The following is a 25,619-nucleotide window of genomic DNA, read 5'->3' as shown; positions in this document are numbered from 1 at the left end:
CTTCCTTGGCATAAGGAGCTCCTGGGTCCTCTTATTAGCTGATTCTGTGCTCAGGGCATGACAGAGAAGCATGAGAAGAGCTGCCGCACTGAGCATTAAAACCCAAGATCCTTAGCCCCAGCTTCTGTCAACAGACAGCAGGACACATTTAAAATATTCCAGAGCCATGACCCAATACTAAATTACAAAATAATTGCAGGAGAAAATGCATACAGTTGTGGTATCAATCAAAAAGAATACTAGCCATAATAAATATTCTTTAGAAAGAATTATGAGTAGAAGTGTTGCCAAGGAAAGAGTCATGGAGTTTTTTAAACATCTTATTTCAGTGTGCATCCCAAGTTGGAAACCATTGATGGAAACAGAGAGATAATTTTAATCTCACTTTCTTGGAATTTTCCCCCAATGGTAACTGTACTCGCCTGATTTGATTAATAACCAAATCAAAAAAGGAGTCTTGCTCATTTCAGTCATCACCTTTTACCACCTCACCAACAAACCATTTGACTGCCTTATGTTTGAGCTCTGTAATGTATTATCTCCATGCTTGCCTCCCACCACTGTGGTATAGCCATCAACAAGTCAGTACTAGTTGAGCATCAACTTTGTTACATGCAAAGTTAATAATATATAATAATGGAAGCTACAACTGCTGTCCTTAATGATTTCCCAGTCTTTGAAAAAAGACAAACTTACTGGCAAGGTTGACTGGATAGAGAGTGGGAAGTAAGTACATATTAGGGACATATGGATACCAGGAGAGAAAGTTGAGGAGACAGATACAAGTAAAGGGCACCAATATCCCCAGTTTCCTATGGAAACGATGCCTTGAGAGAGTGTAAAGTAGACATGGATTATCAATGGTCAGCTTTCTGAGCATTTACCAGAAGTATCCACAGATGGGGGAAAGCTGATTCTCAGACTTCCTACCATGAGCTAACATACCTTGGCAAAACCTTAGTGATGTCTTGGAAATGCAAGAATGATGATGGCAGACCAAAAACAGTTGTTTTAAGTTGGGCTTATTGAGGTAGAAACTGGATGGCAGCAACTGAGGTGATGACACCATTCTAGAGGACAATTTGACCAGTCTAGATGGTGAGCATAAAACAACCAAAAATATAAATACATCTTTCAACATTCAAGTGAGATTGTACACAACAAAAAAGAGACTAAAGGCCTGATTAAATATCTGCAAAACCCCCAAAAATATATATAAATACCAAAACCTAATATAAAAGTGTTTGACTCATTACTTGAACATTTATCTTGAATAATATACCTTATAAAACAAAGTGCTACTTTCTCCAATCTCAGATTTTACTGTGATAATTATTTTTGAGTTCTTCACACGTTTCCTAACTTTAAGTACTTATTGACCACCACAGCCACTTTTATAAGACAATGATTTTCCAGGAATACTCCCTGTATTGATCAAGACTTTCTGGTGAAGCAAAATGAATGGGAGATTTTATAAATACATGATGATTAATAGGTAGGTAGATAAGTAGACACAGATGATAGGTAGGTAGACGGAAAGATAGGCAGATAGATGATAGAGTGTAGATGGATAGAAAGATGACAGACACTGATTGGCAGATAATTTATAGGTGATAAATATATAGAAATAGATGATGGTGATAAAAATGATAAAGAGATGATAAAAAGATAATAGAAAGAGATAGGTGAGTTATGAAAGAGATAGATAATAGATAAGATGGATAAGTAGACAGATAGATAGGTGATAGGTGAGAAATAAACATATGACTGACAGATTATAAGTAGTGGATGGATAGATAGATAGATGGATAGATCAGATAGATAGATAGATAGATAGATAGATAGATAGATAGATAGATAGATAGATGGATGGATAGATCAGATAGATAGATAGATAGATAGATAGATAGATAGATAGATAGATAGATAGATAGATAGATAGATGGATGGATGGATGGATGGATGGATGGATGGATGGATGGATGGATAGATAGATAGATAGATAGATAGATAGATAGATAGATAGATAGATAGATGGATAGATAGAGTAATATACATGTCATACCAATGATCTCCGCCTTGTAATGGTTTAAGTATATCCATGCAGCCACTTTGAGCTGAACATTCAGCTCAACACCAGTACACATCTGTCACCTCTTCTGCTCAGTTTACTGCTGTGTTATCACTCGCAGAAGCAGTAAAAACTCCATAATTCGTGAGCACTAACAAACAGATTCTTAAGCTCATATGGAAAAGCAAACAACCTAGAATATCTGCCTGTGCTCAGTGAGAACACAGCTAGAAGAGTGGAACTACTCAACCAGTCAACTTAAGACTTACTAAAAGCTACTGCAAACAGGGCAGTGTGCTATCAGCAAATGAATAAGCAAACAGACCAAGAGAACACCATAGAAAGGCCAGAAATACATTCATAAAGCAAAGGAAGACCACCAACAATGAAGGAAAATAGTATTTTCAACAAATGATGCTAGAACAAGTAGACATCCACATGCAAGCAAAAATAAATAAATTTTATCACATACTTCCTACCACACACCAAAATGACTTCTGTGACTTTTTCAATGCCTTCCCTAAGATTTATCTCAAAGTTAACACTACGGTTTCCTGTTTAGAGAAAATCATAGCCTCAGCCAAACAGACACACTACTCAACGTAGAGTCTGCATCTGGGTGGCTTTAGCAACTAAAGCAAACAAAGAATACAGAAGTTAAGTTGGTGGCAAATTGAAGGATGTTTGATAATGTCTGGAGTCAAAGATTAAATCATGTGGTGACCATCAGAGTTCCTAGCTTAGGAAGAGTCTCCATTACCTTTAATTTCTCTGCTTGCTTGGACATCACCTTCATAGTTATTGGTGCTCAATAAGAGCCAGCATTTACTGTACACTGGGCACTTGACATGGCACATGCCAGCCGTGCCAGTCACCTGTCTTTAGTGCCACTCAGCAGGACTCTGCCCAATCTGCACAAGGCCTGGACCTATAGCCCACTCAGGAAATGCTTTCTCGTGTTAACTCTAGTAGGCTGGGGTTTCATGATAAATTGCACCTTGACAATTAGTTAATTGGTGTTTGTGTGTCCTCAGACTCATCACCTTCTGAAAACCCAGCAAACAGTAAAACAAATCACAGTATCTCTTAACTGTTTCTTTAGCTTTGCTTCAGCCAGTGATCCCATGCCAGTTAGTTTTCCATACCATGCTGCTCATATTGGTATTTTCTAATTGGTATTTTCTAATAACATTTCAGAGAGAGGGAGAATCTGATGGGTTTTGTTTTCCTCACAGGATATTTAACTGGGTTGTTTTTCTTGGTGAAATCTCTCCAGTCTGTGAGCTGTTCTGGGCATTACAGGAGACAGAAAGCAAAATAAAGCTCCCTGTTCTCAGGGAGTTTAAGGTTAAAAAAAATAAGATACTCCCCAACCCACACACCCAAACTCAAGTGAACATGGTGTAATACATAATATGTTTGTGTGTGTCATGGCACTGGGAAAATTCTTAAGCAGAAGTCATCTTTAGCTTTATTGGGGAAACATTTCAGAGAGAGGGAGAATCTGATGGGTTTTGTTTTCCTCACAGGATATTTAATGAGCAACTGACAACAACTGAAGCAAGCAGCCAGATAAGAGCCCAACAACTATAAATTAACAGTCTCAGCCATAAGTAAATGCCCACAGAAGTCCTGCTGAGAGCCTAGGTATAAAACAGATAGGATCAAAGGAAACTAAACAGAAAACGTGTCACTACAGACACAGCCTGGGAATCAATCTCAAGACCAAGAACAGGTATAATGGAGTCATCTTGCTAAAAATTACTCAAAATTGCGCGTGTCCTTCTATACTCTTTCTATTCTTCATTCCCATAAGGCTTCAGAGAAAGCTATTGTATAGACCACTTTGCTCGAAATGGTTATCCAGAAGCTGAAAACATGGCTTTACCACCAAAGACAGAAGAGACAGATCATACTATTAAGGCAGCAAAGAATCACTGAAGCACAGGAGTGACCTTGTTAAAAGACATGATGCTATGCCAGGCACAGGGCACATGAAAGCCATCTCCACAAGGCTTTCCAAACAAGCGACACATCCCAGTCTTTCAAAGACAGAACCCCTTATGGTTCCCTCCCTTCAGTGATCATCGCTGGCACCTGAGCCGAGAGCTCTGCTGTTTCTAGATCATTCACTATTGTCCTGAATCCAAATGCAAAGCATGGGACATAGTGGGGGGAAATGTTCACTGAAAGTAACTTCAAGGTCATGACAAACTTAGTCCCCTAGTACAGGTCTGATGGTCTGTGAGGAGCTGTTGCCAGAACACCTCTTGAGCAATCATCCACATTCAGTGTCACACAGTGGTAGTTTGAATATAATTGACCCCAATTAGCTCATAGGGAATGACACTATTAGGAGGTGTGGCTTTGCTGGAGTAATGATGGCCTTAGAGGAAGTGTGTCACTGGGGAGGCAGGCTTTGAAGTCTCATATATGCTCAAGGCACACCCTAAAACAATGAAGAACTGATACAGAATCCATAAGGTTAGGATAGCATTAATAAATAAACACCAGCCAACAGCAAGCCAGAGCGTGCCAAAAGCAACAAGGCAAGAGAGAGCGACCCATGTGCCTTGTCTGTCCCTTTAAACCCTATCCAGGAGTGGGGTTCATTCTTCTACAACGTTGAAGTCTGGTTTGGGGAAACTCATAACAAAGCCCAGGGGCCACAAGAGAAATAAGATTCTGGGTGTGGGTACTTGGTGGTCTTCCTTCAATCAATTCAGTTTAGGACAACAGCTAACCTTTTGCAAAAGATCATCCAAAGTCTTTATTCTGAGTGACAATAGAGTCACAGCAGGTCTTTTTTGTGTAACATTTGCTAATGGTGCAGAAATGGGTTTTTAGCAAGGGAATGCTGCTTATTTCATTGTATATTAATAAAGGCACATATGTATATATCAAGTTTTCCCCTCATAAAACTTCTCTATCGTCAGATCATGCCTCCCATTCATCAATCAAATCAGGGGAAATGAAATGCTCCATTCCTTGGCTTTCGCTTGTTTTTGGAAATCTCCTGCTTGAGGACATTCCACTTGTTTTTGTCCTTCTACCAAATCATTTCTCAGTTTCTGGTGGGACTACAAGGTCACACCAGATATGATTACTGACATGTTAGGTTACTGAAAGTTGAAGCCCTTCAAGTTCTCTTCTCCATTCCTTTCCTGGCTGCTTAGTCCTGGGCAGTCTCCTGACTACCTCAACTTTGAATTGCCTCATTCTGGAGGCTTCAGGCTGAGCTCACGGTCTGCTTTTAATGGTGATATAAATCACTGAGTCCACCAAATAACAACTTTATCAGAGGCAGCTAACTGCATCCTGTATAACTGATAGAAGACAGCCAGGATGACTGAGTGTTCACTCCTAAAAACCAATATGTTTTACTGTGACAATTGTTCCCGGCTAAGTGAGCTAACCTAAGGACAGATTAGCATAATGAAATTAGTAATAAATTACCAATCTATATTGAACATAAATGTCTTGAATTTAGCTTTTTGTATATGCCTTAAGAAAGGTAGAATATCCCAAAATATATGAGCAAAGATGTTCAGTATCCTCCAATAATCACAGTAGGAACCGAGGACCAGTGCAGGACCATTACACAGTGGCTAGGTCACATTCTGACATTAATTAGCTGATCTTGTGGGAAACTGCATAAGCTCTCTCTGGTTCAGTATATTTGGTTACAAAATTAGCAGGCTTTATATATTCTACATACCATTACTAGAAACCTGCCCATTTGTAGAGTAGCTCATGAAACACACAATATGAGAAATTTGGCTTTATTTGCTATTCAATGTCAGCACATGAAACATCATCCTACAAACTAGATTCTTTGAAACACTGTCTCTTTCTCTTTCTCTCTCTCTCTCTCTCTCTCTCTCTCTCTCTCTCTCTCTCTCTGTCTCTCTCTCTGTCTCTCTCTCTGTCTCTCTCTTTCTCTCTGTCTCTCTCTCTCTCTCTCTCTCTCTCTCTCTCTCTCTCTCTCTCTCTAAAATACATATGAGCATCAATTGGGTGGCAATTATGAAGATCCTCACTCCAGGCAATGGCTCACACAATCTTCACAATAATTCCTAAAAGTAGATACTATCGGCCAGGTGGTGGTGGTACACATCTTTAATCTCAGCACTCAGGAGGCAGAGGCAGATGGATCTCTAAATTCAAGGCCAGCCTGGTCTACAGAGTGAGTTCCAGGATAGTCAGGACTACCTAGAAAAATCCTGTCTTGAAAAACCAAAATAATAATAATATTAATAAATAATATATATAGATGATAGATAGATGATGAATAGATAGATAGATAGATAGATAGATAGATAGATAGATAGATAGATAGATAGATGATAGATGATAGATAGATAGACAGATGACAAATAGAATCATCTTATTGATTCAAAAGTTGAAACTCAGAGGGATAAACTGCCTTGCCTAGGGGCACGCTGAAGTCAGGCCTGGGGTTTACACGATGTCTACATTCTGTTGATTATATCCAACTTGGAAGAGAAAAAGCTGCAGATGTAAGTACTAGATTCACAGAAACTTTATGCTTTGGGGATCTGAATTTGATTTACATCTTTTATTGTCAATATAGGTGTGTTTTGTTGTCATATATGTATATGTGATCAGTTGGCCAATATATGTGTGTATCTATATATGTATCTTTGTATACAAATGTAAATATATTTTCATATATACATATATATACATATACACACGCTCTACTTTCTAGAGATAAATTGAAAATATGCCACTCACTTCCTTTTTCTGCCTTTTTGATAGCTTAATCATAAATATTTATTCCCTATTAGATAACCTATTTTTTTGAGACAGGGTCTCACTATGTATCCCTGGCTAACCTGGAACACATTACTTAGACAGGTTGGCTTCAAACTCACAGAGATTCTCCTGACTCTGCCTCCTGAGTCAGGATTAAAGGTATGTTCCACCATGCCTGGAGATAATTTAATTTTTTATTTTATTATTGTTTATCATCTGTAAACCTCTGTAAAATGAACACTGCAGGGCTGGAAAGAACTTTGTGTCACTTACTGACATAAAATAGTTTTTAAAAGAAATATAGGTGGGCTGGAGAGATGGCTCAGTGGTTGGGAGCACTGGCTGCTCTTCCAGAAGTCCTGAGTTCAATTCTCAGCAACTTCATGGTGGCTCACAACCATCTGTAATGAGAACTAATGCTCCTTTCTGGCATACAAGAATGCATGCAGACAGAACTCAGTATATATAATAAATAAATAAATAAATAAATAAATAAATAAATAAATAAATCTTTAAAATATTTTTTAAAAAGAAATATAGGCAGTGGTAGGTGTGAAGGTGAGTACTGACATGTTAATTCAATCCTTTGTGTTCAACATGAACACTTTTGTACATGCCTTTATTGAAAACCTCCTACAGGCAATCTTGCAGAAGGAACTGTGTGTGTGTGTACACATACATGTGTATGGGGAAGAGGGGCAAAGAACAGCCTCAGCTGTCACACCTCAGGAGCCATCAATATTATCTTCTGACACAGGGTCTCTCACTGCCCTGGTGCTCCTTGTTCAGCTAGACTAGCTGGCCAGTGAGGCCCTGCCTCTGCTTCCCTAGGGATAGGATTAGAAATTAACGTCAACACACCTGGGTTTTTTATGTGAAGAACAAGAATTCACTGAGATCTTCATGTTTCACAGCAAGCACTATACCAACTGACCTGTCTGTTTCCCAGCTTAGCTGTCATCTTTACAATGTCATAAGTGTTTTTTATTCCTTTCACATAAAATAATGGGGGCTAATTAGCATTTGAAGTAAAGATGTTAAAATTAAAATCATTCAGAAAATAGTGGGGGCCTGGAGAGATGGCTCAGAGGTTAAGAGCACTGGCTGCTCTTCCAGAGGTACTGCGTTCAGTTCCCACATGTTGGCTCACAACCATCTGTAATGAGTTCTGATGCTTTCTTCTGGTGTGCAGGCATACATTCGGGCAGAACACTGTATACATTTAAAAAATAAATATTTTAAAAAATAGTGGGCATTGAAACCATCAATTTCATGAGTACCTGAATTATGTCACCATTAAAAAGTCTTGGAGGGAAATTACTGTATTTAACTGTATCTACTGTATCTGATTTCCAAGGCCCCAGCATCCCCCAACACATGGGTAAGGAGAAGGCTTCCTTTTAGTGAGGCATTGCCTCCAAAGATGCTTTCCAGAAGCCCCAGTCAGGATTTTATTCTACACATATCACTAAGGCTTTGAGCTGCATCTGGGAAATTTTCGAATGCATTTTCATCATCCTGAAAAATGTCACATATATATTCTGAATTGACTAAAAGCTAAATTATTATCCCAAATTAATAAATACCTAATGAGGACAATTGCTAAAAATTAACTCAGTGACTCATCCCTTACCTGTTCACGATTTTGCTCAAATGTCACCCTTTCCAAAAAGCACCCCCATGACACAATTTAAAAATAAACCCTTCAGAATACACTTCCTGTATTTTTCCTGTACAGCATTCATCATATTTTAAGAGCATACTGCTCATTTTTGCTTCTTTTTCATCTGTGTCACTGAACTGAAACACAATTCTTCACCTCTTCACTGTTAAAATTCAAAACCAGGAATGGGGTTTGTCACATAGCAGATATCCAGTAGGTATTTGCCTAGTGAAGCAGTAAGTGAAAAAAATTAACTTTCTACCAAGAGAGATTTAAAACAGAGACCAGATAGATGCTCGGACAGCTTAATCACAGAAGCCAGATGATCCAGCACACTTAGCAGCTCATCCCATACAAACCCCACCAGGAAGCAACCCAGATACCAGCAATCCTAGGCTGCTAACACCAGAGAACTGCTTCTTTTTCCCCTATATATCAACATTGGGATGAGGAGAGATGGCAGGCTAGCCACAGCCTCTTCAGCCCTGCAGCTACTGAACATCAAGGAATCACCACCCAGAATTTGACAAAGGCTCCCCGTTTCTAAGGTACAGTCCTTCTTTCTTAAAAAAAATACATATATATATATATACATACACACCCATACATACAAACAAATATATATATACATACACACCCATACATATATACACACATATATACATACACATGCATATGCATACACACACATATATACACACATACGCACACATACACACACACACACACACACATATATACACACATACGCACACATACACACACACACACACACACACACACACACACACACACACACGTATCCAAAGAATTTACACCCACAGCCCATTGGTAAAATGTTAATGTGCTAAAACTGCTGATCTTACAGTGCTCTAAAAGAAATAAGAAAGTAGGGGCCTGGTAATGAGTGGACTTAAAACAACCTGCTCTTCATTAACAATCCCTCAGGGCCTGCTTCAAGAACTTAAAGATCATTGATAAAAATAAATAAATTAGCCTGAGGCTTTTGTCTTCAGTAATACCAACATTTCAATTACAATGCATTAGTTAGATCTAATTAGATTAGTTTGTGTTACTGCTTTTAGAATCTAGAAGACGGTGATTTAAGTCAAACCATTTACTCGGCACTGAAAAACTTCAGGTGAGTATGGATTTCAAATAACAAAGAGTATATACATGAAAACAAATATGAAAACTTAACATATAAGCACTGCAATTTCAAGAAAGAAAATTGGAATTTATAAAACATATTTAAATTTTCCATTCATTCATTCATTCAAAAAGTATTTATTTAGTTCTTTCATGTACTATGTCCTGGCAATCTAGCAGGTAAGTCACCTGCTTCTTAGAAAATAGTCCATCAAATAATCTTAACTAGTGATCAAGTTAAGACTTAATAGGTCAATGCCAGTCAATACAAAAGCATAAGTAAATAAACTGGAAAGCAATTTTATGAATCAAAGCAAAATGAGTAATGGCAACCTTGTCCCTAAATTAAGTGAAAATGATTCAAAGCAAAAATAACTCAAATTAGTGCAAAAGCGCCAGATAGTAATAAGACTAAAAAATAGTACATATCTCTCATAAGCACAATAATACCAAATAACCACTGTGAGTCATTAAAAACATTTCTTAGCCTTTAGTTCTGTCATCAAATTTTCTTCACCATAGGTTTAGAGGTTTCAAGGGGAGGGGGCAGCAAGGAAAACAGTGCTGAAGTCCTCAGACCTTCCTCTCCCATTTCATCCCTGATCTGCTCTGCAAAGCCATATGGCATAAGAGCAAAGGACTTGGGAGCAAGGAGCTCTGGATGACATTTCATTCAGCACTAATTACCTCTACAAACTGGGTCTGAACCGTGACACTTAATACATTGGCTTCCTAGTATGCAAAGTAGGATGATATTTGGCTAACTACTCTCTAAGTTTACATGAAGAAAGATGACCTAAGGTGCTTGGTAATCACCCATTGGATTACTATAGGAGCAGCTAAGTCCAGTACCCATGTTTTCCTCACTGACACTCAATGGTGCAAGCAAGCAGAAATGTCATTAACGAAATGTCAATGTGTATAATTAGAATCTCAGTCATTCACCTAATTATGGTGAATTTGAAAAAAAAAAAAAAAAACTTCCAGTTGGCCTATGTCAAGACCTCTAGAAACTAAAGAGTATTTAGTGCGGCACTTCTCAACTTTTTAGGTGGAGACCCTTTTGGGGTCAAACCACCTTTTCACAGGGGTCACATATCAGATATCCTGCCTATCGAATATTTGCATCACAATTCATAGCTAACAAAATTACAGCTATGAATTAGCAATGAAAATAATTGTATGGTTGGTGGTCATCACAACATGAGGAACTGTACTAAAGAGTCACAGCATTAGGAAGGTTGAGAACCACTGGTTTAGTGTGCATTATCTACATGGTTATCTGTAGGAAAAAATGATTCAAGGGTGGAAGGAAAAACTCAATGGTAGAACAGTTGCCTAGCACGAATGAGGCCCTGGGTTCATTCCTAGCACCGAGAAAAAAAAAATCTGTTCATATGCTACATTTTGTCTGATATTTGAGCAGACACAAAGTAGTCATCCTGATCCATCCCTGCTCTATTCCATGTAACCTCTCCTTTGACTCAATGCTGAATCAGTTCCATGTGCAAAGCATGTCCACTTGCTTTTCAAGATCAGTGTGTGCAACTTACTCATAATGGTTTATAATTTGATATCCGCTTGGGGCTGGAGGGATGGCTCGGCGGTCTGGTCTTCCAGATGTCCTGAGTTTGACTCCCAGCACCCATGTCAGAAGGTTCATAACCAGTTCCAGGGGAATCTGACAACTTTGGCCTCTGTGGGTTCCTGCACTCACACACAGACACATACACACAGTTAAAAATAATAAAATAGATTTTAAATGATTTGGTATACGTTTTGAGCCCAAACTACTGGTATGAAGCCAACTGAGACGTCCAACTCGCTCTGCTCTCCCTGTAGCATCTGAGGCAGGGAGCCTGCCCATACTTCAGCCCCAATACCATCTGAAGTCGAGAATCTGCCCATGGGTCCTCCAAACTCCACGCACTAACCAAGGTAGGGTGCGCCCTGAGATTTCGCACCAATTCCACCTTCATCTGAGGCAGGGACCCTGCTTACCATTCAGCCTCAACACCCTGCCACCATCTGAAAAAAGGGAACTGGAAAAGACTTCTGCTCAAACTCCTTGTGGCATCTGAGGTAGGGTGCGACCTAGTGAGCCCGCCCACATCTGCAGCCATGTGGGGTAGGAGAACACCGAGAGTCACAGCAACTAGCTTGGGATCCCTGGACTTCTTTCCCCAACTTGCGGTTGCTGGAAGGAGCATCAAGACTTCAGGGTCAGCGGTCAGCGCCTGAGACTTCACCCCAACACCCAGCTCAGGCTGCACTTAAGGCACAGCCCACTTCTACTTCAACTCCCCAGGGCAGGGCTGACCAGTGCAAACCCTGTTGCTATCTGATGTGAGGACAAACCAGGTTTAGCCCAGCTGGAAACCTCAGTCTGAGGTAGGGAGTCAGCCAATCCTTCCCAGGAAGAGTACCAACTACAGTTCTTGTGCAATCCCGGTGGCTACTTCTGCCCAGCTCACCAAGGCCATCTGACAAAGGGAGTGAGCGGGCCAGCACACCAAGACAACAGCCCCAGGTCGCTGTCCCTGGAGGGACTGTATGAAGACTTCATCCCCAGCTCCAGCTCCAGCCCCAGCTCCAGCTCCAGCTCCAGCTCCAGCTCCAGCTCCATTTGAGGTAGGGACAATACCTAGATTTCCATCCCAGCATCCCTGGTGACATTGAGACAGGGAACCTTCAGAGATTTACTGTCCAACTGTCTATGCTTCAGAAGGTGAAAAGTGGTAGACAGTGGGTCACGCTTACCCCCCGAAGGAACACATAGCATTCTGCCTGAGCAGAATTTTTTTAACATCCTTAGACATACACACACCAACAAATACAAATAAGGCCTTTTTTTGGGGGGGTGGGAGGGAGGTCCAGACAGGATTTCTCTGCATAGCCCTGGCTGTCCTGGAACTGGCTCTGTAGGCAAGGCTGGCATGGCTCCACCTCCCCAGTGCTGGGATTAAAGGCATGTGCAGCCGTGCCCAGTTAAAATAAATCTTAAATAAAATGAATTTTAAATTCCTCTTCTGCACCCCTCAACAAGAGCCAAAATAAGTTCCTCCTTCCTTTAGTTGTTTTTTGTCGGTTGTAACGTCATAGTTGCAACAATGAGAAAAGTAACTACTACTGTGTCTGTGTAATTGAAGTAAATTTATGAGAAGAATGACCCTGGTATAAATTGTGAAGTGTGGACATCAACTTAATAAATGGGCTTACCTGAAGCAACATTCATAGAGACCAATGATAACCCTCCAGAATAGAACTTTTGGACTCTGATTACCTACCTACCACCTGCCACCCAGACCAAAACAAACAAACAACAACAAAAACCTAGGTTCAGTTCTTCCCAAAGCCCTTTATTCCAATATTACAGTGAATTGATAAAGTGAGGGTGAAAGTGTGAACAAATGATGTTCTCTACAAATCAGAGGTGTTTTTCTCAAGTTAAAACAATGGGAATTGTCAAAAGCAAAAAACAAAACAAAACAAAAACCCATATTCTTGAATTTAGTGCATTCCAGAAACTTCTACAAGACAACTTCACAATGCAAGCCATTTAGACTCACCCACCTCTGACAAAAAAAAAAAAAAAAAAAAAAAAAAAAACACATAAATATCAGCCTGTAATCTTTCTTCTTTATGAGCCTTCAAGATGTTTCTTCAACTAAGTGCACTCCCTTGCCAGATCCAACCTCCCCAACTCTTTCCCAACTGCACATTTCTTGGGCTTGGCATCACAACATCTTGGTAACCAGACTCACAATGGAGAGAAATAATAGGTTTTTGGTTTTTGTCTTTTTTTTTTAAATCTCTAAATATTTTGTTTACTTAGTATTTTTTGGCGGTGGCGGGGGGGGGCTGATTTTTCTCTAGATTTTTTTATTTAAGTTAGAAACAATTTTATTTTACATATCAATCCCTCTCCCTCTCATCCTCCCAGGCCCCACCAAGCCCCCACCCTATCCCCCTTCAGCTCCCCCAGGCGGGTGAGGCCTTCCATGGCGGGGGGGGGGGGGGGATCATTACTTATCCTTAATATGGGTGTGTTATCCCCAAGTATATCCGAGCATCATAAACATGCAGAACCCATGCAAAGCAGAAGAGGGCATCAGATCTGTTTGGTCAACTAAGAATGAGAAAACTGGGATTGAAAAGAAATTTTCAAAATCATGTCGCTAATTTCTCTAATACTTTGCTTAACTACATCCAAGTTTCTTATCTAAATCATTTTCTCCCGATGACTTTATTTTACAATTTCATACAAAATAGATCTAATGTCTACAAGTTCTCCCAGTTTGTCTGATGAGATCTTTTAATTCTTCTTTGATTTTAAAGGGTAATTTCACAGCCTCCCTCTCACCCCCAACACTTTAAATATTTCTTTCAACTGCCTTCTTGTCTCTGTAGTTTCTAAAAGGTGGGGCAACTAACTGCCTTCTCTAGAAATAACTTGAGGTTATGAAGGGGTTTGGGGTTTTATTATTTATTTACTTACTATTTATGGTTCTTGTTGGTTTTAGGGTTTTTTTTTTTTTCTTGTCTGACTTTGTTCAAGATGTTTTCTATCTTTGGTTTTCAGAGTTTTCTTTTTCCATTTGAATTTAAGATGCCTCAAAGAAGATATTTTTGGTATTTATCCTGTTTGCTGTTCTCTGAGCTTCCTAGGTCTATGGTTAAGTGCTTATATTTAATTTTGAAAAATTCTCAATCATTCTTTCTTCAGATCCTTGCCTGCATCTTTCTCCTTCTGATAGAGGCGTATCTTCACTTGGTGCAGTCTGCTTTCATGCACATCACAGGTATTATGGTTTTTACATATTGAGGCGAACAAGTCTACCAGTACCATTTTCCCAATGCTCTCTTTGTGTCACGATTTGGTAATTGCCATAGTATTCTTGTCATTGTTATTCTAGCAAATATGCCAACCTGAGACGAAATCTTTGATGTGAGTACTACAGTTGTTTTGGAAGCACCAAGCTCATCTGTCTGAGATGTTAAACTTGGCAAAATTTGTGTGTCCTGTCTGGGCCTCTTGCCTGGTGTCACCTGGTCTTTCCTCTCCTCGGTGCCCCTATTCCACGAGGAAAAATGAAGTGTTATCTGGATAATTAATAACCCTGCAATGGGCTCTAAGTGTAAAAGTGTAAAGAAAGCACCACACTTCCCTCCCTCTAAATCAAAATTTAAAATGATTAAGCTTGAGAAGAAAGCAGACGAAAAGATGGGGTGGGATGGGGTGTCTTGTACTAATACCCAAGTTGTAGATGCAAAAGAAAAGTCCTCAGGTCTCCAGGGAACATGTGAAGGATTGAAAACCAAAAACAGCTGCTGATATGGAGAACACTTCAGTGGTCCAGATAGATGATCTGACCACCCACAACATTCCTTTAAGTGCAAGCCAAATACAGAGCCAGGTCCCAACTCCCTCCAATTGTATGAAGGCTGAGGGAGGTAAAGACGCTTCGGAAGAGAAGTTGGTTGATGAAGGGGAAAGTCTGTCTACATGCATGTATGTGCAGGCAATGCAGCCAATGTGGCTGCCAGGAATGCAGCGAGCATCCAGATCTGACTAAATTGAATGATGAAGGTGACGGCAGCAACCATCAGATTCCAGAGTGTATGGAACAGCTGTCCAGTGGGTGAAGATGCCATCTAGCGCTTTCATGGCTTCAAAAAAAATGACTAGTTAAGTCAAATTCTAACTAGGAAATGGTTAATAAAATGGCTGGTGTCCACGCTTCAAAGGATAGCTTGACTTTCTAGTAAGGAATGAATGGAGCCGTGACTTCAAGTTGAAGCCAACACTTACTTAACATTCCCCCAAATCCTACAGCCTTAAGAATAATCCTAGATTCGCTCTGCCCCACTCTATAAATGGACCATCAAACCCCAGGCGACTTGAGTGTGTTTATAGCACAGTTTAGTGGGTATTTTAAGCCTACTGTTGATACCTACTGCTCAGAAAACAAGATCCCTTTTGAAGTATTACCACTGGTAATACACCCTGGTTTTCCGAGAGTACCCATGTAGAATCACAGTGAGGTTAGCATTGTTAGAATATCTCTAACCCAACAACATATATTCTGCAGCCCACGAGAAAGGAAGAAATTCTGACTGTCAAGTCTTACTTAAGTCTTTTGTAAGGCTATGGCTGCCAGAGGTTGTGAACTCCAAGGGAATTGGAAAGTCTCCATTGACACTCTTCTGGGAAGAGTTTATCACTCTGGATGGCGATTCATGAGAGGTTATCAAGATACCAAACACTATGAGGATTTTGGAAAAAGTTGACTTCAAATCTAATGCATGGGCTGGGGTATGGGGGGGGAGTTTCCAAACTTCAGTGGAGTAAATAGCTGCAGATGTGGTGGGAAGAGCAAAAGAAACAGACACGAAGCTTGGCCTGGACACTGAGTTGCCAGTGTCTCCTTAGAAAGATGAGCAGTTGCAGACTGGGAGACATCTCAGCCAATAAAACTTTTATTTAAGATTTACTACTTTATTTTTAATTGTGTGTGTGTGTGTGTGTGTGTGTGCGCGCGCGCGCGCGCGTGCGTGCGTGTGGGCATTTTCTCATGAGTATAGGTGCCTGCAGAGACCAAAAGAGGGAGTCAGGCCGGGTGGTGGTGGCTCACATCTTTAATTCCAGCATTTGGGGGGATCTCTGTGAGTTTGAGGCCAGCCTGGTCTACAGATAGAGTTCAAGGACAGGCTCCAAAACAATACAGAGAGACCCTGTCTCGGAAAAAAAAAAAAAAAAAAAGAGGGAGTCAGATACCCTGGAGCTGGACTGATAAGAGATCATGAGCCTTCCTACATGGGTACTGAAAAATAAAGTCCTCTACAAAATCAGTATAAGACTTTAACTACTAAGACATCCCTCCAGCCAACACCTGTGTATTCTTGACACTTGTAGTTACCCTGTGCCATAGGTGCTGGCCACGCGTTTGTCATGTGAATGAATCAAATCTAACCTTTCCACTGTGAACACTTCTTATAGACAAAGTTGAAATGTCCAGTGTGACTCTTAGCTTTTGCACCACCAATCACTCATGCTTTCAGTAGGCAAAATACCTTTTCTGGCTATATTTTTTTCACAAAAGGAAACATACAGCCAGATGGTGGTGGCACATGTCTTTAATACCAGTGCTTGGTAGGCAGAAGCATCAGATCTCCAAGTTTAAAGCCAACGTGGTCTGTGAAGTGAGTTCCAGGACAGGAGGTCTACTCAGAGAAACGTCTCAAAAAATCAAAAAAGAAAAGAAACATAGTTAGATGTTCAATAAATACCCCCTAAACTAAACATAATTTCTTGTAGGGGTGCTGTAGCCACACCTGCTCAGGGACAACATCCCCTACAATTTCTGGTCTTGCCCACTTCTTTTTGACAAAGATGATCACCAAAGCCAATTTTACACTAATGTGACTTAAATACAGCTTGGCCTTGAAGACAAAAAGACTGGAGCTCCATGATAGCAAAGCTAATTCTAATAAAAGAGGCAGAGTGTGCATTTTGAATTGAAAAAAGAACAAAACATTACTAGTCTGGAGTAATAACACTATTTTTCCTTAACTACAAAGCAAGGAAGAGAAGGATACAGAGCCTACCTGATTTAGCATCTAAGATGATTGCCTTAAATTAGGCTACCAACATAATCTGACTGAAAAACTCATTTCATTACTTATTTTACAGCATTTGAGAACAACCTATTTTGAGCAATTTGGACAAGGAAATTAGAGCTTCATAGAGGATAAAAATAGTAGAAACTGCAGCTATATAAATGTAACTACTCAATAAAATACTGGCTTTTCTCTAGCATTTGTTAGCGCTTCAAATAAAAAGTCTACGAAAACAGTTCAGGAGTAACTAATAAAACAGGTGGCACCATCCTGGATATGGACAGAGTTCAACTATCAAAGAGTAGGCACAGCTGCAGAGCATTAAACCAAAACTAAGCGAAGTCCAAACCCTGAAATTTTAAGAGAAACATACGACCCACCAGATCTCACGTGTGTTTGAAGCAAACTCCTCACTCACACTACGCAGGGACTCCGGTTTTGCCACACATGCTTTCTACCCTGCTGTGCAATATTAGTTTAACTATGTAATTTCTTGATGCTGCATCTGTTTAACTATGTAAAGATGTGTTACATTTGTTTACACTGCATTTTAAATGACATAAAGATGTGTGCTGCTTTACCTTACCTGTCTAAGGCATCTGATTGGTCTAATAAAAAGCTGAATGACCAATAGCTAGGCAGAGGAGGGATAGGCATGTCTGGCAGGCAGAGAGAATAAGTAGAAGGAATCTAGGCTAGAGAGGAGGGAACATGGGAACATGGGAGAAAGAGAGGAAGATGCCTGGGGCCAGCCAACCAGGGTACCACCAGACAAACAGACAGACAGACAGACAGACAGACAGACAGACAGACAGACAGACAGAGTAGAACATAAAGAATGAAAGAAAGGTTAAAAAGCCCTGCAGCAAAATGTAGATGGAGAGAAACAGGCTAATTGAAGTTATAAGAGCTCATGGGGCAAACATAAGGGTGAGCATTCATAACTAATAATAAATCTCTGTGCCATGATTTAGGAGTTGGTTGGTGGTCCAAAAAAAAAGCATACTCCACTTTTCTGTGAGAAATTTAATACACTTTTATACTTATACTTAATTTTGCCTCTGTGGTGATAATTTGCTCATACAAATAAAGCCTGTCTGAGGGTCAGAGAATGGAGATTGCCACTAGCTAACCATAGAGGTCTGGAAGTTTGGTTTTTTTTTATTATTTTAGACAGATATTTTTGCTTTGGAGGCTGGGAGAGTGACTCAGTGGTATGGTGCTTGCCTTGCATGAGGTTCCTGTCCAATCTCCAGCACCACACAAAAAAGAAAAATTGCTTCAAATGTATAACAGGACTCTCATGCTCTAGAAAATATATTAGGGGATTTATTATCATGTGAATTTTAAAAGACAATATTTTCTTGTTTCTTGGAATACAAGCAGGCAGTGAAGGCTAAAGAAAGCATGGCATCTGTACAATGTGAGAATATAACAGACTACACATTCTAAGGAATGGAAATAAATTCCTCTCCCTCCCTTCCTTCTCTGGCAGAACACTCAGGAGACAGAATTTCACATGTGCCTAAGATCTTAAGAAATAACTAAGTTTGGGGAGTTGCAAAGATAGCTCAGTCAGTAAAATATGAGAACCTAAATTTAATCCCCAGAACTCACCTTTAAAAAAAAAACTAAGCTAAAGAAATATCAGCAGTTAAGAGCACTGGGTGCTCTTCCAGAGGATCTCGGTTCAATTCCCAGCCATCTGTAGCTCCAGTCCCAGAAGGTCTAACACCCTCTATTGATCTCCAAGAGTACTATTTATGCATGGTGCACAGTCATACATGCAAGCAAAGCACCCCCACACACTAAATGAATTAGTTTTAAAAACTAGGCATGGTGGCACCCGCTTATGACTGCAGTACTTATGGAGATAGAGACAGGAATCCCTGGGACTCACTGGCCAACCAGACTAATCTACTTGATGAGTTCCAGGCAGGCAGCACCTGAGAAACTACACCTGAGATTGACCACTGACCTCCACACACGTACACACGTGTATCCGGATACACAGATACAAAAATAAATTTTTAAAAATCTGATTTTTGCTTTCATTGATTTCCACTATTTTCTGTTTTATTCTTTTATTTTTTTAATCTGTCCTCAACCTTTCTTTCATCAATTTTCTTTAGCTCTTTGAGTTGGCACCTAACCCAATTATCTTCAAATTGACCTATGTTCTTTTTCTCAGCAGTTTTGATGAATGGGGCTTCCATTATCGTCCAGCTGTAAATAGGTTGTTATCTCCATGGTGATCTCCTCTTATCACCTGGGTAACAGGTTTTTTTCTTAACTTACAGCTCCATGGAGTCTTTCCAAATTATCTTTTCTTTGATTTTTCATTTTATGTCCTACATTCAGATCACTCATTTTAGCCTTCATTGACTTCTTTGAGACCAAATACCTGGCTAGTGCTTATGTTTTCCTGTATGTTTGAAAAAGATGTATGTTTTCTGATTTGGAATACAGATCAGAGCATTAGTATGGCTCAGAAGCATCACATTATCCCTTGGTCTGTCAAGTGTCTTTATGAACTTACCAAATTTATCTAATTGTGACTATATATATATAGTCTTTATATATATATATATATATATATATATATATATATATATATATATTAAAGCAACATTGAGAACATGGGAGCTCATAAGTTTTGTTTCTTTGATGAATTATTATGTAATGATTTGGGAACTACTCATGCTTTTTGCCTTAATTTCTACATTATCTTATTTGGATTTGCTAGACTTCATTTGTATATAATTTTCCAATCTATATTTTAATTTTCTCTGTTTTTGCCACGTGGCTCGTGGCTTTACTTGTGGTCTAATAACATCTTGCTGCTCTGGCAACTTGTAGGGATAGATCTCTATGCGCCTGTACCGCTGACCACGCCCAAATGGGCGTGGCCACAGGTACATAAGGTGTGCCTGTGGGATAAAGATCCGAGGAGAGGGGCACTTGGCTCTTTCACTGGTTCTGTTCGGATTTCAGAGAGCCAATCTGGGTCATGGGTTCCTCATGTAAGGATTTCCCCTTAATTAATTAACCGTCCAAATCCATATTTCGTATACGGTTACCTTCCTTTACAGCGACTGGCTGGCATCTGCCCTGACTCTGCTCTTTTCTCCCTGTACCTCTGCTTGGGTTTCCTGCCTAGCTATATTCTGCCTTGCTATAGGCCAAAGCAGCTTTTCTTACCAACCAACGAGAGCAACACATATTCACAGCTTTCTGAAGGGTTATCCCACATCAAACTACAGCACAAAATAAAATTTCACTTTGATGAAGACTAAGTATGGGGAAAAGTGAAAGTGGGCATTATAACATAGGCCCATAATACCAGCTATTAGGAGGCTGAGGCGGGAGGATCCCACGTTCAAAACCTGCCTGGTCTGCAGACCAGAAAGGGAAAGAAAAGAAAAAGAAAAAACAGTAAAGGCCAAAAAAAAAAAAAAAAGGAAATGTAATATAAGATAAATACTGACTACAAAAACAATCCATTACATAAGCTTCCTTTGCCAGTCTATCTTTTCAACCAAATGTGCCAAATGTGCCTAATTTTGCAGAAACGGACTTTATTAGAAGGCTTTGGTAAACAAGGATGAGGCTGATCTTTTGGGAATGATACTCAAAACCGCGCAGCAAATGTGGCTCAGCATGAGACCAACGCTGTCGACATGCAACCACCAAGCCCCAAAGACAGTCATTCTGGAACCAATGACAGTGGCTGTACAGTTTCTGCTTTCACCAAAAATGCCAAAAGTCAGTGCTGCCAGCAAGCAACAGCAGCTCTAAGAGCTGCCCACTCTCCCCTCTAGTCCTCAACAAAATCATGAGCCCAAGCTGCAGAGAGGCTTAGGATCTTGCTTCCCGTCTTCTCTATTACTGGGTGGATCACAGCATAAAAAATGCCTCCACTGTGGAAACAGACAAATGAGCCCTATATTTTTTGCCTGAAAGACATCATATAGAAAATATATCAATTAATTGTTCACAGTACACTGGCTTCCAACACTACATCAAGATCAGGGACATTAGTTGTCTTTCTCACCTGGAATACAATTTGTCAAATGCAGTAGACACAATTTACTATTTTAATAACTCAGTTATGGAAATCAATGCTGGATTTTGAGTGTCTCTCATCCAATGCTGATTAATCCACTCATATCAAGAAGAGTTTCCTGTTGTTGCAAACTGTTGTTTTCTGTTTGAGTATCAGTGTCCCAGCAGGGAAGGCATATTGGGGCAGCTTAGTTCACAGGAAAGGAATGTGGAAGGGAGACACTCTTCACCAGAGCGGAGTGCACAGTCAGAACCCTCAAAGCCACTCATTTCTAGCAGCTAGACCCCTACCTACCAAAGGCTCAAAACCCCATGAAAACGGCTCCACCGTGGAGGAACAGACATCCAAATCATGAGCTATGATATCGTAATCATGACATTTCAGATTCAGTACCCATGTTTCTTGCTCACTTGCTTACTTGCTCGTTTTGTGGTTGGTGCTGAGGAGCAAACCCAAGGCCATCACCCTTGTTAGGTAACAATTACTGAGCAGTGTCCTCAAACCCTACTTTTTTTTTCCATATTAATTGTTCGTATGAGTCAAAGTGGAAAGTAGAATAAAAACCTCAGGAGTATAGACTATAGTCTATTGTCGAGGGAAAATATTTCTTCATTCACCAAGGAGAGAAAAGAAGTCACAGGATGGGAGGGACACATTAAGCCAACCCTGGACATCTGAAGATTATTCAGTACCAGGCAAGGTTGAAGCAAGTGTCTAAGGCAAAGAAACTTAATATCCACAGCCTTGAGGAAATATAACCTAGAAATTCATATGCTTATTACTTCCTTTTCATGTATTAAAGTAGCAGATAACTATTACAGGAATTTTGTCTGTGTTGTGGTCTGACGTCCAGTGGAGTCTGGCATTGGTTCAAGAGGCGGTATTCACATTCAGATGGCTGGAATGGACCATGGAATTCCATTACAGATTCAGGACAAGGGAAAGAAAGGCCCTAGGAAAAGAGGCAGGGCCAGGAGCTGCAGTGGCCCTTTTGAGCCCAGAAGAGGATGGTGTGGGAATGTCCCAGTCACTTGCGGTTATCTTGGCTTTTTATTTACTTTATAATAAACAGTAAAGGAAATCGCTGCAGATAACCTTAAAATGTGGAAGACCTTGAGAATCTAGTATCTGAATTTTTCTGGGCCAAGCAAGGAAAAGAGGAAGGAAGACAGACAGACAAACAATTAAAAAAAAATACTTGATACTAAAATGTAATCAACCAAGAAATAAGTCAAAACAAAAATATTCTTAAATAGAGAAATGATAAGAAAATTGGGGGGGGTGTAAAGGGACTCACAGCTGAAAGCAGAACTGAAACATCACATAACTGAAACATCACATGACTGAAGCATGAGGAGTGACTGCCTGAGCTCTCAATGGGGAGAAGAGCTGACTAGGGGAATGTCTGTGAGGAAACTCCCCTTATTTTCTTCTTAGCTAAATAATAGAAAGGAAAAACATTATGAAAACTAGATGCGGTGCATTAAAGGATTTTCTTTTGTTACTAGCCTTAAAAGAATATTTTATAAAGTAATGATTCTTCTATTGGAGAACATTCATTTAAATTTAATAATTGCTTCAGTGTTGTCTACCTTTTTCCCCTTTAAAATTGTGTGAACCATGGTGGTGGAGAGTTTGCTCAGTAGTTAAGAGCTCTGGCTGCTCTTGCAGAGGATCTAGTTTTAATTCCCAGCATCCACAGAGCGGCTCACAACCATCAACTCCAATTCCAGAGGATCTGACCTATGTAGGCAACAGACATGGAGTACATACACATGTGAATAAAACACTCATACACATAAGTAAAACAAAAACAATAATTATGGGAACTCGGGTTGGGAGTGGTGCACACCTTTAATCCCAGCTTTCTGGAGGCAGAGGCAACTCTGAGTTCAAGGCCAGTCTGGTCTATATAGTAGGTTCCGGAACAGCCAGAGCTATGTAAAGACCCTGTCTCAAAACAACAACAATAATAAATTATGTGACCTAATGTTAAACTTTTTGATTGAATATCATCTTATAAAAATAGAGGAGCAGTGGGAGGGGCAGGGGCTGGAGGAGTAGAGGGCGGGGATGCTGAGGTCAGGATGTATTATATGAAAGAAGAATAAATTTAAAAAGAAAAAAACAAAAAAGAAACCTCTCGGTTTAGATCTAAAAGAAATGTTAAAAAAAAAAAAAACTTCACTTCTGACCACCTCCTGTATCTAAATAACAAATGTTATAAATAACTTTCTTGCTGTTCCTTTTTAAGAGAAAGCAATTCAGTCGGGTTTAGTAGTATATGCCTTTAATTCCAGCATTCTGTGAGTTTGAGGCCAGACTGGTTTACATTGTGAGTTCCAGGACAGCCAGGGCTATGTAGAAAGAGACTGTCTCAAAATAAAATGAAGAGAGGGAGAAAGTAAAGGTCTCTATGAACACCATATCCCAACAAAATATTTTCCATATTTAAAAAAAGGTAGCACACTTTCTCAATCTTGACTGATTCCAGGAAATACTACAAACTCAAGCATATACTTTACTGTATGAAAGTAAATCTAAATAAATAAATTACTGTAAACTCTATATAACTAGAATCATTTTTATTTAGAAACAATGGGAGCCCCAACCTTCCTCACACATCTACTCAGTGCCTGCATTAATACGATTTCATCATTCCACCCCTGCCATTAATATGACATCATTCTTCCAGAAAATTCTTACCCAGGAATATAAAAGCTGAAAATAACTTCTCTGTTTATTTCAAGAATCTCATGAAAGACCATCAACTCTTAAAAAGAAAAAGAAATCACAAATAAGAGTTCACATCTCAAGGCACTTGGCATCCCTCACCTCAAAAATCTATAAATGGAATACTGTCACAACATACTTTGCCAGTTAAGTACGTTTAAAGGAGTGGATGCAACCTGGACTTCAAAGCACTCATCAGCACCCTGGCTCTGCCTTCTTCCATTTAGAAGCTAAGACGCTGCCAATAACAGGCTCTCCTGACCATCGTGAGCATAATTCAACTTTGTCTTATCATTATTTCAGGAAGACTTCTGAAAGATCTAGCATTCAACATGAGTCATGAATAGAAACAAGAAAACACCATAAATCAAGAAAACACAGCAAGGAAACCTGGGGCTGGAGAGATGGCTCAGCAGTTAAGAGCACTGGCTGCTCTTGCAGAGGACCTGGATTCAATTCTCAGAACCCACAAGGAGGCTCACAGCCATCTATAACTTCATTTCTAGGGGATTTTGTGCCCTCTTCTGACCTGCACAGACACAGATCACACACATGGTGCACATAAATACATACAGGCAAGACACTCATACATACAATGGATTGATTTGATTTTTTTGTTGTTGTTGTTTTAGAAAAGAAAACTGACACACAGCTCTATCCAGAATCAAAGAGGAGGAGGCATATGTTGGGCAATTGTACAGGCAAATAAGACAGAAGACCAATGCTCTGTAAAGGATGTCCAAGGTGGGCCTGGAGAACGGGGTCCTAGAAACAACTGTTGCATTCTTGGAGGACTGAGGAATAAGGTCGCCTTTGTCATCTATATTAAGCATTTTATCAACGTTTACACCATGGACTGCATACTTCAGAATTATACCGGGAGCTTAGTAGAATACTTTTCCTGGCTCCGTCCTTAGCCAGAATCTCTGAGAGGAGATCTGGAAACTGGTGTGTTCACAAGTTTCCCCTTAATAAGCTCTTAAAGCAATATTAGCGCCTCGCCGACCACAGGCTCTGGTCATTGTACTAAAGTTTTACACCTGGAGCCTTGACTAATTACAATATCTAAGAACCGGACGAAGTGCATAGTGGTAAATTAACTCCATAAACCAGAAGCTAACGCTCCTCCTTAATCCAAGTTCTCTTCTGAACTCCAGATTACTATACCTCCAATCCACCTACCACAGAACGCATATATTGATTGCCTAGACGGGCAATATCGGGAATCCAAAACCACCGGACCCTCAGTTATGACTCATGCCTTGCAGTGTTCAGTCACGGGTAATCTTTGTAGCAGAGGGAACGAGTTTGTCTTACCCACAGCCGTAGCGCCAGCTCTCAGCAAAGTGCTAGGATATGGTAGCTATTTGATAATGTTTACTAAATCCGTTCGTGAAATAATGACAAATTCAAATGCAGTGATTTCAGTTTTCGTGGAATCAATAGTCTTATATTATTTCTAGCAGTAGCTGGTCGCGTTGTGGTGTTTGCGAAGGCTCACTCTGTGAAAATAAAACGATCAGCATCAAGGATGGACT

This window comes from Cricetulus griseus, assembly GCF_003668045.3.
Source record: "Cricetulus griseus strain 17A/GY chromosome 1 unlocalized genomic scaffold, alternate assembly CriGri-PICRH-1.0 chr1_0, whole genome shotgun sequence".
Taxonomy (NCBI): Eukaryota; Metazoa; Chordata; class Mammalia; order Rodentia; family Cricetidae; genus Cricetulus; species Cricetulus griseus.
Note: the sequence above shows the minus strand (reverse complement) of the source record.